This window comes from Cololabis saira, chromosome 11 (assembly GCF_033807715.1).
Source record: "Cololabis saira isolate AMF1-May2022 chromosome 11, fColSai1.1, whole genome shotgun sequence".
NCBI lineage: Eukaryota > Metazoa > Chordata > Actinopteri > Beloniformes > Belonidae > Cololabis > Cololabis saira.
This window is the reverse complement of record NC_084597.1, coordinates 20,283,242-20,299,805: the sequence shown is the minus strand read 5'-3', so window position 1 is coordinate 20,299,805 and position 16,564 is coordinate 20,283,242.

Sequence of the window (16,564 nt, the reverse complement as noted above, 5' to 3'; positions counted from 1 at the left end):
TTGTTTAAACTGGTACTTGTAAGAGCCCACTATCTCAATATCCGTACCCTGGATGTTCACCCGGGATGCGGAGGAGTGGCTGCGACTGCAGAAGTCCACTACTAGATCTTTGGTTGATGCAGAGATTGCTCTGCTGGCACAAGTCCACAAAGTCGAACCCAGGCAAGTCAAAGGCAGAAGACATTTGCATTTTCAATAATTTGATGTTGCCGCCATCAGCTTGCTAGATTTGACACCTATAAGATGTAAAATTCTGCTGCAGATTGAGGATGTCTTCACATGTACCATGAACTTCTAACCCCTCTTACATTATTGCGGCTGGATTCAATTCTGAAACTTTGACTCCGCTGTTTCAAACTTTGGCCCATTTGTTGGCACACTATTGAGTTAGACAGCTTCACCGTACTTTCGAGTTCTCTTTGATGTGATACAGATTTAATAAATGACCAAAAAAAACATGCAAAACTTCCAAATTCCTGAGGCGGTGATGTGTACATAGACTAAAACACTTCCAGCACCAGCTTCACAGTAAGTATGAGGTTCTTCAACTAAAGTTATGTCTGCAGTTGGCAAAAATTATGTTTGATGTTACTCTTGCCTTAAAACAGTCTGTTAAAGTGTCCATGCAACAACTGGCAGGGTTTAAAATCTGGACTTTGACCTGACTATAACTCCTGACTATAACTGTCCTTTTGACCCATTTGTTTGTATTTTTAAGGATCCTCTAAAATGTAAAGAGACTGACAAGTCAAGTACAAACTGCTATACAAATCCTAGATAGGTAATAAAAAGTTGCTGAGCATGAACAGCGTGACTCTGAAAACTGAGATAAGTTAGTTCCTCTGTTAATGACGTCAGCCAAGGGTATCAGCCAATTTAGTAGCAAATGTAAGTTCCTCGTTTTAAACCATATTCCTGTAATGCTTTAAAAAAAAAAAAACTATTTCAATATTTAGTAGTGTCTGGAGGAAATGTGTTAATTCAATAACATTTGTGTGTTTTTATGTTCGATGTATTGATTTGAAAACTGGGTGTTTCTTCGGGAATGGCAGCGGAAATTAGTTTAAGGCAGGCAGTTCATGTGTTCACGCTATAATCACGTAACTGTGCGTGTATCTTATCTTAAGCTTGTTTCGGGACGGAGAAAAGGTCAGTCTCGTGTAGTTACTTTGGGCTTCAAGTTCCTCCAGCACAGAAGCGGAGGAAGTTCACTTCACACCTCACTGAGCTAAGTTGGCAAGGCCTAAAAAAACATCTTTATTGCTGTTTATCTCGGTCTGGATCTTAACATAGGGCTTGTGAACTACACCGTCTGTCCTTAAAAGGAAAAGAGAGAAAAGATGCACGCAAAGCTCGTTGTTGTTGTTGCTGTAAGGTTGCCGTGGTTCCGCGACTGGACGCGTTGAATTAGGCGGCGTGACGTCACGGAACCAAGGAATTAAAATTTTTCTGTAAATGAAAGGCAAATTATTTAAATTAAAAAAAAACATTTAAAGATCTTTGTTACAGGAAGTCAGCGTTTCCGTTGAACACATGAGTGCCTGCCTACTCATATTTTTTGTTAGACGTAAATTTCCCCACCTCGACTCTTATCATCCCAGAGATCAGCGATGCTCAGAAGCGACTCCTGACGCGGTGCGTGGGTTCCTCTCACTGCTGCTTTCATCACAGTCCCCCGACGCTTTGGTTGTCAGACTTAAAGGAATCTTGAAGACAAGAGACAAAAAATGTATTACAACACCAATTTATCTGACAAGTGATGTCAAATTGAAAGTCTCCACCAGCAAAGCAAGTTTATTTGTAAAGCACAATTCAACACAAGGTCATTCAAAGTCCTTTACATCAACATTAAAAGCGGCAAGACACAATTAAACAGTAAATAACAAATAAAATGATAAGAAAATAGGTAAAATAATAACAAGCACAAGTTGCTAAAAAGTAAGGGCAGTAGAGTACAGCAGGTAAGTATTTAATTTAAGACGCTTCAGTAAACAGTAATGTTTTTATCCTGATTTAAAGGAGCTGACAGTTGGAGCAGACCTCAGGTCTACAGGAAGTTTGTTCCACCGGTGAGGAGCAGAATAACTGAACGCTGCCTCACCTTGCTTGGTTCTGGTTCTTGGGAACCACAACAAACCAGATCCAGATGAACCTCAGGGGTCTGGGAGCTTCATAGGGAACTAACAGATCAAGCAGATATGCAGATAAACAGAGATGCCGCAACGTTTTTTCTTTAATTGTACAATGTACATCGAAAGCCCTTTAGCTGGCTATTTTGAATTTGACAGGAAGTTGTATTGAGGACCCAGATGCAGGAGAGCAGGAGTTCCAAAAAACTGTGATTTATTCTCTCAAACCAAACCAAAAACGCTGCTGAGCAGGATACAAAATCAGAACATTAAAAGTGACTACAAAAACATGACTGTGGAAACATGGAGGGAGCAAACAGTATGGACCAGTAAGACAAGACTAGATATACACAAGCATTAACTAGACACAGGTGCAGACGATCTGGGCAGATGGGGAACACGAACATCAAACCGGAACTTAAACACAAGGACATGGGCTTCAAAATAAAATGTCAAACCCTGACAGAATTGAATTTACCCTCGTGGATCGTATAGAAGGCACGTCCTGTTGTCCTCTACATATTATCAGTATAACAGCATTTCTGTGAAACAGACTCGCACAGCCTCCCTCTGAGTCGTGAAAGTCGTCAGGCGAACGGCCTCGTGGATAATGACTCTCGTCCACCACGGGACGCATGAGCTTGCAGCCAAAAAAGTAAAAAAAAAAAAAAAACACAACAAAATAATAACGGTATTATTTCAGTCATTACAGATGTTTCCAGTTGTGCGCAGGAAAGATCTGTGACTTCAGATTATTGTATACTTTAAACTTAAAAATGAGCATAAAACCTCTGTGGGGTTCCAGATGGATAGTTGGGGGTCATCAACAATTAGCTTTGTTAAAACCCTTCTTTGGAGCATGTTTGTTACTTAAAGGTATTGTGAAATCATTTTTAACATGCTTTTAACACTATTAAAAGTCTTGGCCAACATCCCTCAAATGTGTCTAAAAGAGTGTAACAAGAAAAACTTCACTCTAGTACTCTTTTCCTGGCTTTTTATTACAGTGTTTTTTTGCGCCGTGAAAAATGCTTCCTTTCCCCTCTTTCCTGTCAATCATTGCGCCGCTCCTCCTCCCAACCTCCTCCTCCAACCATACGCTCACAGCGGCGTAGGAGAGTAAGCCGGGAGCGACAGGCGAAGCATGCACGGAAAAGCAGGAGGGCGAACCACAGCAAACAATCATAAAAATAAAGGCATGCAAGCAGCAGTGTCCCCTTATCTTAAGTCCAGTCAGTGGCTGCGGGTCTTTTTAGCAGTTTTCCTCCGGTGATTAGAACAAAAGAGGCTCTAGTCTAAACAGCTCCGTGTTAAGCCTCATTTATGGTGCCGCGTTAAATCGACGCAGAGCCTACGCCGTAGGGTTCAGCGTATGGTGCGCGTCGCCGTGTAACCCTACCCCGTAGGCTCTGCGTCGGTGTAACGCGGAACCATAAATCAGCCTTTATGGTGCGCTGGAGAGGAGAGGAGACAGGGAGCTGGGTGGAGGGGGCGGTGATTTAGCGGATCGTTACGTAACGATCCGCCACCAAACCACATGCGCCGTTTTTGCATAGTTATGCGGAAAATCCCAGAAAGCACACAATACACTGAATGTTAAAAGTTCGTTGTTTTTTGGGTGTAATTGATGTCAAGACACCCAACAAAACACAAAAAATCAAGAAAAATGTGTTTTTCATGTCACAATCCCTTTAATTCTGGCTGTTGTGTATCACATAATGTGCAGCTTATTGATGCAACAAATTATGTTATAATTTTATGTCAGGAAGCACACATGGTGCGATGAAAACACGGTTTTGGGATTATCGTGAAGACCTGTTTTATAAATGGTGTAGACAGTGGTTTTTTAACATTATATTACTATTACCTTCATTATAACTGCAAGGTACACTTAAATGTGCATTCTTTGGGGACCTGGATAGATCGGTGTGTGGGTGCCGTTTACAGGGACTATTGACCCCCGTGGCCCAGGTTCCAGTCCCGGCCGTCGCTCCCTACTGCATCCCTCTCTGTACCCATTTCCTGTCTACCTACTGTACATTCCCAGTAAAGGCCACTAGTGCCATAAAAATAAAAAATAAATAATATGTACATCCTTTGCATGCGAAAGAACAGTTAATGCTGTTAATTATTAAGTCAGGTTTACCAACATAAAACAGGCCCCAACCACTCTCATTCACAGATGCTGTGAAGAAAGTTTCTTTCAACATATTTGAAATAGAAATAGAAACGCAGAAATAACCTGCAGAACCACCACTCTGGTTTCAAGTCATTTCAGTGATAAAAGGCCATTTAAGGGGATAACATTCTGTAATATTAATGACGATGTTATGTTTACAACGTTGCATTTGTATATGGGGTCCATCTGAGAAATAAATGGGCTGGCTCCATGTTGGCTATACGTGAATTACCCACTCGGTTTCACTCAGATAACCCAAGTGGGACCATAACACTAATTTTGTGTGTTTGTTTACCAGACGTGTTCCTTAACATAACAGTTATAGAAAATTCTCAACATGGAGCCCATGGACAATCTTGAATTGGGGTGCCAATTTTTCAGCCCATTTATATCTCATATTGATCCCATATAAATGCTGGCCTCAAAATTACATAAATCTACTTTTGTTTGCTGTGATTTGTTGTATAAATACAAATTAATGAAGTATTATATGAATATGTATTAATTGTGTATTAATTAATTGCGAATTGTTTGGAAATGGTTTTCTAATCATTTCCAGATTGATGTCCAGATTGCTTCTCTGAGAATAGTGATTATGTCTTTCCCTCTAGATATTGTGTTAAAACTGTGAGGTAAATCAACCTTTGAACTTGTTTTGTCAATGTGAAACTGTCACCTGAGTGGCTAACAGAAGCCACATCAGCAACTTCCTGATCTACTAGGTTTTGAATTGACCTGGTGACAGCTCACTACTGTCCTATGACAGGTGAGCACTGTAATGTCAGGACTCAATCACACGTTATCACTTCCACCCATTGTCCACTACCCAATGTCTACTGTCTACTGTTTACTATGCATATGATCAATTCCTGTCAAAGTTTCTTAATAAAAGCATCTTCTAGAGGGAGGATCTTTGGGGAAGCTCAGGAGTTCTCAATGAGGGCTACGTTGCTCTGCACTCCTCTGCTCTCCCCCCTCCTGCAGGAGTTTGCTAAAACCCATTCCAAGGTAGTCTCTGTGTCTTTTCTCATTATGAATCTTATGTAATGCTGTGTTTAAACCTAACATTTTTGGTGCACGAAACCCGAGACCTCTACATCTGAGGCGTCAGGACGATGCCCGGTGACGGGGTTCCTCGAGCCAGGGAGGGGCACTGAGACTGGGTAAGAAATGCTCCTCTCGATAAATACCTGGGGTATTTAAATGTGTTACTTTAATAGATGGGGTTATGGGGCTAATGGGGTTAGCCTGTGGTCTTGGACCACTGTGGAGAAGTCATGGACTTCACCAACACCCACGGGTCTGGGGACCCAACGAGAGGAGGTTTCTATTTGGAATGGGGTTTTAGGTTTTTTGTGTATGTTTGTTTTGGCCAATGTGTGTTTTGTCTAATGTTCTTGTTTAATGTTCATGACTGAAACTGTTTATGGACAATGTTGTGGTTTCTAAAATTGTGAAGTCAAGTTTCAATTGTTCACTGAAAAGATCAGTGCTAAACTGTCAAAAAGGGAAACTTAAGAGCTAAAAGAAACTTAAAGTTAAGAAAAATAGCTGGCTAAAATAGCAGATGCGTGGTTAAACGGAAACTTATGCCTAAAATAATTTCTAAAAGACGCTTAATATGGGAGACGTCCCTACAAACTAGGAAATAAAAGCTAGTGAAAAAATATTGTGCAAAATAATATACAGGAACTTTAAAAGATTGAAAATCAATTAATTTAAGGCTAAAAGCAAAAACTGATCAAAATGTTCAAAATGCAAGCAAGAGAAAAAGAATAAAATTATGAAAGTTGTGAAAAAGAATGGTATAAGAAATGTGATTTGATGGGAAATTGGGAAAGTTGATGAGAGAGCCTGCTGCAAAAGGCTGCAGAAGGCCAAAGGTCAGTGTCTGTGTGTAATCAGCTGCAGATCAGATTGTTTGTGTGAGAAGTGCTACGAGAAGCTGCATGGGATGAGGCTTGGTGGATCCAGAAGGAGGTGTCTTCTCATTTGGAGACTGGTGAGTGTTAAATTTTCTATGGGGAAGTTTTTGTTAAAATGATACAAATAACTGTATTTGGATCTGTGTCTGCAAAAGGAGACTTTTTGTCTGCTGGAAAACACAAGAACTTCAGAGGGTGTTTTGTTTAGTGTTTCAAGTGAGAAACTCCCCTCTTGAGGAGGCAGAGAAATTGAGTAATATAGTTTTCTATCATTCTAAGCCCTGAATGAAGGTGTAGTGATGTAGAATTGTCAAATGGGGTTAATTCACTGTTGAATGATTGTAGATCACTTTTGTAATACTGTTTTTGGTCTATGTATGTTTTAATCATATGGAAAGGTGACTGTGACATGAGTGTGAAGCAAATCAATAATTTGTTTTTACTTTGTCTGTCTTGAAGTCACATACTGATGATTCAAAGCTTCATCAGGATGTGTTTTCGTCTAGGGCTGCAGCTATCAAATATTTTTGTAATCAAGTATTCTACTGAAAATTCCATTGATTAATCGAGTAATCGGATAAAACATATTTTTGTTTAGTTAAAGAAAAATTATAAATATACATAAGATGTTAGATGTTAGTTGACATCACTAAGACTAAGTTATGTGGTGCAGTGGGTTCATGGCTGTGCATTTGAAGACCCTGAACTTGACACGTTGACTGGGTTCACTGCCTTCACTCAAAGGGCTGTGGATCTTATCAAGAAATGTCCTTGTTTCTAACCTAGAAATGCCATTGCACCTGGTGTCACACATAACTTAAAAGGTTGGGTGTTTTTTCCACGTGTTTCAATTGAACTTTCATTTGTGTCAAGCTAATTTTAAGTTCTAGTTAAGTTTTAAGTGAAAGTATTAGCAGTGTTCAAAATAAAATTGTGAGACCTGCTGTATTGGAGCACATTAGGCACCAGCGCTACTTGTTTTATCCATGAATGATTACAGAGCTGAAATTGTAAACTACCCAGTTTAGCTTTATTACGTTTTTATTTGTCTAACATTTTCTGCCTTTTCTTTTAATTAAAACTGTAGCGGGAACAGAGGTATATGTACCGGGTAAGGGCTGATTTATGGTTCCACGTTACAACAACGTAAAATGGGGCGCGTCGCTGCGTAGCCGTGGCAAAAGAGCCTGCATGGCAGCGCAGCACCGCCAGCCCGACCGGCGCTCTCTGCCCTCGCCAGAGAGCGGCGTAGGCTGCGGCGTAGGCTCTGGGTCGATTTAATGCGGGACAATGATTTTGGCTTTAGAGGGGAACATGGGAGAAGAGACCAGAAGAATATAGCGTGGATTGAAAATAAAAGTTAAACGCTGAGCTACATGTGTCTCCCGTCAGGGCCATTACAGACTGCCTGACCATGGCATGTTACAAAAACCAAACATGCCCGCCGCCTCTTTCTTCCCCCTTTAACGTGCGCAGCGCATGGATGTAGGCACAGGCATGGATCTATTTTGGGCGCAGCGTCAGCATGTTGTGTTGCATTAAATGTAGTCGGGGCGTGTGACGGCCTGCCCCTCTCCCTCCTGATTGGTCATTCTGCTTCCTGGATGCAAGTTGTGGCAGGTCGTCAGCCCAATTGGCCTCACCTGTGTGTGTGTGTGTGTGTGTGGGAGCCAGGGTATTTAGGGGCTTGGTTCTGGGTTTCCACCTGCCAATGGGGAACTAAGTATTCTTTCCTCCTGCATACAACACTTGCACTCAGCATACTTCATTCACCCACACACAGAATACATGACTGACACTCTACATTTAAACCTACATATACTTTTGGTTTGTTTTGATTTAATTTTTAATTTAATAAATTACATTTTTGAATTTGGTGACTCATGTGTGGACTCCCTCTTTGTCACTAACTAGCCCGGTGTGTGACAAAATGGTGGCTCGCCCTTTGGTCTGACTATTGATTTTTGATGCTGGCATATGGTTTGTGTTCCTGTTAGGAATTTTAGTTTGGCCGTAGTTGTATTTGGAGTTATTTAAAGGTTTATCTTATCTTATCTTATGTTATTGGTAGCACCTGTTGAAGCCAATTAGTTAGGTGCCAGTGTTGGGAGTTCCACATGTGATTCTTCTCTCCCTGATTTTCAGTTTTGAAGGAGGTTTTTGGTCGGTGGAGTTTGGGAGTAGGAAAGCATTTGTCCTTAAGTTTTGTTTTTGTGGTTTGTAATGCTTTGGTTGCAATAAATAAGGTGAGGGTTGGAACTTTGAGACTGGTCTTGGGGAAGGTGTGTTTTCCTCTGTCCATATTGGCAGAGTTTTCTTATTTTAGTTTGAGTTGGAGATTGCCGGTAGTCCTGTTATCGGTTTTGTTTAAGGTTATAGATTTACCTGGTTTTTCTTTAGTGGGGAAAGTGCATGGTCCGACGGCCCATTGCGGGCTGGCCCTGTGCTTACCCCTCTTTTGTTCTTTTTGGCCGGGATCTCCATCTCCTTTTGGTTCTTTACTTTTGGGTTTACCTGTTTTCATTGTTTATTTTTTCCCCCAGGCTTTGTTTGTGGTTCCAACACTTAAAGTATTGATTTATTTATTTTTTCTTTGTTACTTTGTTTAGATAGTGTAGCATGGCATCTGTAGTGGATGAATTTGATGATTCGCCATCAGCAGCACAATTAGATCAGTGTACTAAGGACCAGTTGCTGCTAATTGCTGAGAAGTATGAGCTTGAAGTAGCAGATAGAAAATTAAAGGAGTCTGTTAAAGTGTGAAGGCAGTTTTGTTGGAGAAAGGAATTCTTAAACCTGGTGTGGGGACTCGTTCTTCAGTTTCTGCAGATACTGTTTTGAGTTTTGAGCAACAAAAGGAACTTTTGTTGTTAAAGCAAAAACATGAATGGCAGCTAGAACTGGCTTTGGAAGAGATGAGGCAAAAGATTGAGAGGGATAAATTGGAATTGCAGCATAGAAAGCTAAGCTTAATTCAAGAGGGTAAATTGTCAGGTTCGGCTGATGGTGAAGGCCCTCAGTATCAGTCTGGTGCATCAGTGCCATCTAATACGAGGCTTTGAGATGGTGAAATTAAACGATTCCTCGAGGCAGAGAAAATTCCTCGATCATCTTTTATAATCGAATTACTCGAATTATTCGATGAATCGTTTCAGCCCTAGTTTTGTCCCATAAAATGGGCGCCGCTGTGTTTTGGATACAGTGGAGTGAGGCGTGTTCATGAGCCTATTGTCATTTGCATGTCAGTCAGTGACATTTTACACAGGAAAGGAGTGTGTGGAGAAGAAACAAACCCGTTGAACAATCTTTTTAGAAAAGAAGAACTCTGAGTGCATACTAGCCTATTCACACTGAAAATGTGTATATTTGTGATCAGTGTTGCTACCATTTAGGTTTGGAGTTCATCTGAAATGCACCAATTAAGTTTGCTTAGTGTAGTTTGAGGAGAAGTAATTTCCACATATGCACTAATACACAAAACCCACATGCAGATGATCTGAAGTTTGTGTTTAAAGTTCAGTGGGTTTTTGTCTGCTTAGTTTACACATCAGAATTTATCCCACAGTTTTCTTAAGACTTCTATAAGTCTTCATAGAAAAGCCTGCATTTGCATTACAGCATGCAAACAGAAGATTAAGTATCTCCTGAAGACTATATGATTAATCTGGAGACAATTTTCTGGTATTCCTTTTGGGCGTGCTACAATAGAGCTCAACAACAGTTGAGAAGGCATTATTTGATAGAATGCTTCCTTTCAGTCCAACGTTTTGTGACAATGACGTATTGTTTATATATATATAAGTTCACTGAAGACTACTTTTTACGTTACAGGAGAGTTGCTGCACTGACAGTTTTTGTGTGGTGTTACTTTCATTAAACCATAACCCACTTGGATTGCAATGAGAACATTTTGAAATAGGAGAGTTCTGTGGTCCTTGACTCAGATAGGAGACAGAATTTAACAGGTTTTGCCCCCTTCTAAATCTAAGGTGATGGGAGGGGGGATCTGGGGGATCTCTCTGGGACGTAGAGATAACCGACCCTAGAGAATCATTAAGTCAGACTTGCCGACTTGCCAGGGTGCATAGGTCAAGAAGTGGGAGAACCACTTACTTATCTGGGAAGAAGTCAGGACTCGGCAGTGATGACAACGAGACCCCCACCTCTGTTGACAATACAACTCAAATTCTAGGTGACACGAAAACCTGTTCCCCCTGGTGGATAAATTGAGCCATGGGAAGTCCCATAGCTCAAACAGGAGGGATGAATAGTATAGTACACAAAGAATTAAATACTAAATACCCTTTAAAAAATTTTTGTAGGGTCTTTCCGACATGTTGCAGATACAATATGCAAGGCAATATGAGGCCTAAGAGAGGTCAGTGTCGTGAAAGGACCTATCCATTTGAAGTTGTTCATATGGATTTCATTCTTGGAGTGAACTAATGGCCTGTTAAATTAAGGCTCAGGAAAGCCATGGCCTGAATGACGGCCATTAGTCGGAATGTACATGAGAATGTTCAAAAGTTCTTGTGGGCTGCTGGTTTCTGCTCTCTCTCTCTCTCTCTTCTAAGCAGGAACTGCTGAAACCAGATCCAGATCCTGATTGGTGAGACGAAAAACATGGTCATCACCCCGTCAGGATGGCCCCTTTGTGGTCTAGATCAGGACACCGACAGCAGTAAAGATGGCTGAACGATCTACATGCGTCCACCAGTTGCAGTGAAAGCTAGCCTGAAGATGACTAGCCCAAACTGACTTCCGACAACAGACTTGAGAGGAGTCCGAGAGATGAAAGAAACTTTTCCACTAATGACTCATGCTGACATGTTAGGAATTGTTCCTTAAACTCTTTACTTGCATTGCTGTGTTGTAATATGATTACACTGATGTACGTTCATAAACTGGTGCTGAAGCTAATGTTACCAAAGCTATAGCCGAATTACGTCAGTTAGCCAAAGTTGTGTCAGAAGACAGACGCTCAGCAGGAGACCACTTTTGGGTCCTGGCTGACTTCCGGCCCCTGGACTGACATAATGGCTAGATTATGATTTCGATTATTACTGTCCTTGTATGGTTCTGAGTGTATCATTCTGTGTCTAAGTGCAATGATCCAAAGAACCATCCAACCATCCACTGGACTAAGGAAGTTAGTCCAGTATTGCCAACAACTCCATCGAACTCTAACTGAGGACAACCTGTTTATGATAACACTGGAGTATAGATTGTTTCATTTTGTTTACTGTGAAATGTTTTAAGCTTTTATGTGTCTTGGCCAGAGTGATCGCTCACTAGGAGGGTCGGAGAGGAATTTTGCCCCATATAATCGGGTTTTCGCCTCTCCCTTGACATATAATTACGCGATAAGCCCTAGCTATTTCTTAAATGTTTGACCTTAAATGTTTATGAGGCTATTATTCTAAGCCTAATGGACGGATTTTAGTTGAAGTTTCAAATTGACAAGAGTAGGGAAATGTGAGGTAAATCAACCTTTGAACTTGTTTTGTCAATGTGAAACTGTCACCTGAGTGGCTAACAGAAGCCACATCAGCAACTTCCTGATCTACTAGGTTTTGAATTGACCTGGTGACAGCTCACTACTGTCCTATGACAGGTGAGCACTGTAATGTCAGGACTCAATCACACGTTATCACTTCCACCCATTGTCCACTACCCAATGTCTACTGTCTACTGTTTACTATGCATATGATCAATTCCTGTCAAAGTTTCTTAATAAAAGCATCTTCTAGAGGGAGGATCTTTGGGGAAGCTCAGGAGTTCTCAATGAGGGCTACGTTGCTCTGCACTCCTCTGCTCTCCCCCCTCCTGCAGGAGTTTGCTAAAACCCATTCCAAGGTAGTCTCTGTGTCTTTTCTCATTATGAATCTTATGTAATGCTGTGTTTAAACCTAACAAAAACCCCCCTAAATGCTAAAGAGCAGCGGCACCTGGATGCAGCTTACCCCCTTAAATCTTATAAAAGTGTTGAGGGCTTACTTCACGTTGCTGCATGAGTTTGTTGTTGTTTCTTCTTAAGTAATGGCACATCACTGCTAATTGTTGTAGTTTCCTGATAACAAGACCCACTTTAATCAGATGATTTTTTTAAATTTGTAAATTTGTAAAGATATTTTGGCTCTAGTGGCCTTTATTTCAAGTGTAGACAGGAAGGGGGTAGAGAGAGAGAATGAGGATGACATGCAGCAATGGGCCACAGGCCGGGACTCAAACCTGTGACCGATGCAGGAGGACTGTAGCCTCAGCACATGGGCCAATTGCTTTAACCACTGTGCCACCGAGCAGCCCAAATTGGATGATTTTTATCATGTTTTTGAACTCACATACAAAAACAAAACAAACATTAAAGGAGATAATACATTTTCCATGACATAGTAATATAATTTGTAACTCGTTCATAAATTGGGTTCAGTATCAATAAGGAAATAATTGACCACAAAATGCAGGGTTGAAAAGCTCAGTAGCTGCCATTTTCATGAACATCAACAAACAGTGCCCTCCTGTGGAGAGACTGGATATGTCCGTCTGTGATATTTACTGAGACAGAGAAACAAAAATAACCAGCGAGCATCTCAGACAATAAACCAGGGGTGTCCAAAGTCGGTCCTCGAGGGCCGGTGTCCTGCATGTTTTAGATGTCTCCTTGCTTCAACACACCTGATTAACGGTCGTCACCAGCTTGCCATCAAGGTCTGCACAACTCTGTTGGTGACACAGCTACTTTTATCATGGTGTGCTGAAGCAGGGAAAAATCTAAAACCTGCAGGACACCGGCCCTCGAGGACCGACTTTGGACACCCCTGCCATAAGCATTTATTTTTGTTTTAGTAAGAATAATTCACATGTCATTTTTCTGAATATATTCTCAACACAAAGTGAGAGTCATGCAAAGAACTGCAAAGTTCATGCCTGAAATATTTCTGCTGCAACTTTTCCTGTTCTTTTGCAGCTCACTGGGAAATGCCTACTCTTAAAGCTGTTTCTAATGTTTAAATGACCTGCTGTATCAAGGTGCAAAAGATTTAGACGGAACTTCCAACTCCGCGAGAGACTACCTGTCAGTCTTTAAGCTGATCCAGTCAAATGCAAACTAATTATAACCACCGGAAACATTTCTGTCTTTAAAAAAAACAACTGCCTCTTGAGTTTCACCAGACCACTGTGAGGGAAGTGAGAGTTTCATTGTGCTGCTGTATTCAACAGATTAGCAGTGTTTTAGCGAACTGATTTGTTTATTTCAGAACTAAGCACAGTCTTCAAATGAGGCTGAAGGGAAATCCATCTTTTTGTCAGCTTAATCAAATACAAAATATATCCGATCTGATGCAGGCTCTGAAGATAAATGCAGATCCATTATTGCCATTTAACCAAAAGCCACAAACACGAGCGACCTTCTGCCAAACAAAGTGTTGACGCGTCCCTCTGCAGATCACTGCACAGCCTTGAAAGGGTTATACATTTTATTTCCAGACCATGTGGAATTTGGTGAGAAAGATTGTTCTCAAGCAGAAAGCATTCCAGATGGTAGCCAGTCTTCCCAGGGGTGGACGTCCCAGCAAATTTATGGCAAGGTCAGACTGTGCAATGCTTGGAGAAATGTAAGAAAACATAAGTGCTATACATTTGGACATCACTGAGCATGTAAATGTTAAAGTTCGTGACTGCTGAACAAACTTGTTTGAAAGTAGAAGAAAACCTTGTCTGTATAAAAAAGAACAGGACAACACAACTGACATTAAGGAGTCTGCATCTGAACCTCTGCAATGATGTCCTACGGACAGATGAGGCCAAAGTAGAGCTGTGTGGCTTTCATGCCAATGTTTGGCAAAATACAGCATTTTAGCACCAACAACTCCCACCCACTGTGAAGCACGGTGGTGGAGGTGTGGTAACGGAAGGTTTCTTTGCAACTGCAGGACCTGAGCAGTCATCGAGTTGACCATATACTCCTTCATATACCAGATTGTTCTAGTTCAGATATGAACCCATCTGCCCACCAGCTAAAGGTCTGGTACAAATTGGTCGAAAGACCAATGAGCTTAGGAGAGCTGTGCACGAGCAACTCCCGGAAAACCTCAATGAACTGAAGCAACGCTGTGAAAGAGAACAGAACAAAAGTGCTCCTCAACAACAATTAATAGACTAATAAAGCCAAACACAAAACAACTACAAGTTATCATGACAAAGGGCTCCTGCAGTATGGGGGTACATAGTATGACCCACGTTATTAAACATTCATCTGAGGTTGTATTTGCTTAAAACTGTGTATGATCAGATGATTTGTTTAAGTCTACGCAGAGAACTCCCACATAAAATAAAAGAGGGAGCACTGTCTTCAATATATGTTTGTATATGCACACGGACACCTTAATGGAACATTTGATATCATAAAAAATACTTGCACTGTCAACACTAAATCCCTTGCATCCAATGTTTTGAAAAATGCTTAAATGTAAATGTGGTCGTCCTGATCCCGACAGCAGCGGTGTCAGAAACGCTGGCTATACAAGCAGACTGGCAATTTGCACCGGATTTATCTGGATGTCAACACTTTCTCTGGTGTTGACGCGCCACAGTGTCAACACTGGATCAAGAGCCGTTGAGGCTTAATGGCTCTCACACACCCACTCACAACTGCGCTTACTCCACGGAGCTCAGTCCACTGTGATATAATGTATTAGATAAGGATTGTAAAAGACGGAAACTCGGCGGACATCCCTCAGGTTTAACAGTGAGGCGTGACTGCAGTCTGTGACTGTAAATCCACTTTCAATCACTGTGGATAAATATTGTGCATGTGACAATATTTTAATTTTTAGTGATTGTGATGCCATATTAAAACCAATAAACGTTAATATATTATAAAATAATTTTACTTTGTAATGTTGTAATTTGTCAACACTTTCTGTATCTTTCTGTATTGTATATTTGACTGTTTCCATAGTTACACGTGCATTTACAGTTGTGTGAGTGTGTCCTCTAGTGGCGCGTCTACGCACTGCTCTGGCTCCTGCTCCGTAGCTGATGCATGTGGGATCAGCGTTAAGGTAAACAATAGGACTTCCTTACCCAGAAATCACAATCCAGTTAAGGCAAGTTCCTTCCCAGAAGTGGAAATTGAGTAATATGAATGTCTGTGCAAAGAAGTGCTGGGATGCTGTTTCTGAGAAACAAAGCCAAAGACAGCTTCTCCAACATGTAAGCCTGTCTATGAAGTAAAGGAGCAGATGTGGAACAAGTGTGCACATGTGGAGGAGACTCATAACTCCCGCTCTGGCAAAGAAACCTTAACGGTGCAACCGAAAAGCAAGCTTGCCAGCACAGCCAACATCTATATTGGTCGTAGGACTGGAAGACGTGCACACAGAGCCTGTGCAGGCAAGCAGCCGTGAAAAACACCATTTATCACAAACTCCACTTTTCTCTGACATCGAGCCCCTGCGAGAAGAGGTTGTTCAATTTCAAAACAAACCACTTGAAGCTATTTTTTTTCTTACAGTGCAAATGAGTATTGCTGTAAGGCAATGTGTAACCCTTGTTTTCCTTTTCATACGGCCACGCGTCTTCACATGATTTAATGATTCTTGTTTTACGTTTTGATGTAAAACAAGGAACCACATTGGACTTTTTCAATGTTTTTTTTTTTTAGTTTAAGGAACAACATTTACTTTACTTCCACATTCTTTTCTCACTAGAAGGGAAATGTTTCTTCTTCTTTACAAAATTGATAATGAATATAAAATAATGGTGTAAATTACTGAAGCCTTGTAAAGTCCTGCACTAAAGAGTTAATACCCTGCTGTGAATCCTACGGCTTTTACATGCATAAAAGCATCATGAAACTCATCTGTTAGTACTTGTTAAAACAATTACTAACACCCTCAGATGAACAACAACATTTCATTATTTACTAGATAAAATGAAGGGAAAAGAAAAAAGCATGTGGGCGATGCTACCCGTGATTCAGAAACTTCAGCAGCAGTAACTCAAAGGTGTCGTTTATTCGTATTGGTTTCTCACATGTTTGTGCAGGAACCAGTTTAGTGGTCTTTAGGGACATTTGCTGATACAGTCGTCTGAAGACCCCATCCAAACCATGTCAGTCGGGTGGAGGTCTGGAGTTTAAGCAGACCAGTTTAAAAACCATTAATCCATTCAGATGTACGGTAGGTTTACTGCTGGGCTTGTCCTGTGGCATATACAATTTGGACCAAGCCTTAGCTACCGGACAGATGGCCTTGGTTTTGCTGGAGATACAGAGGAGGTCATGGCCTACTCAATGACTGCCCAGGTCCGGTAGCTGCAACACAACC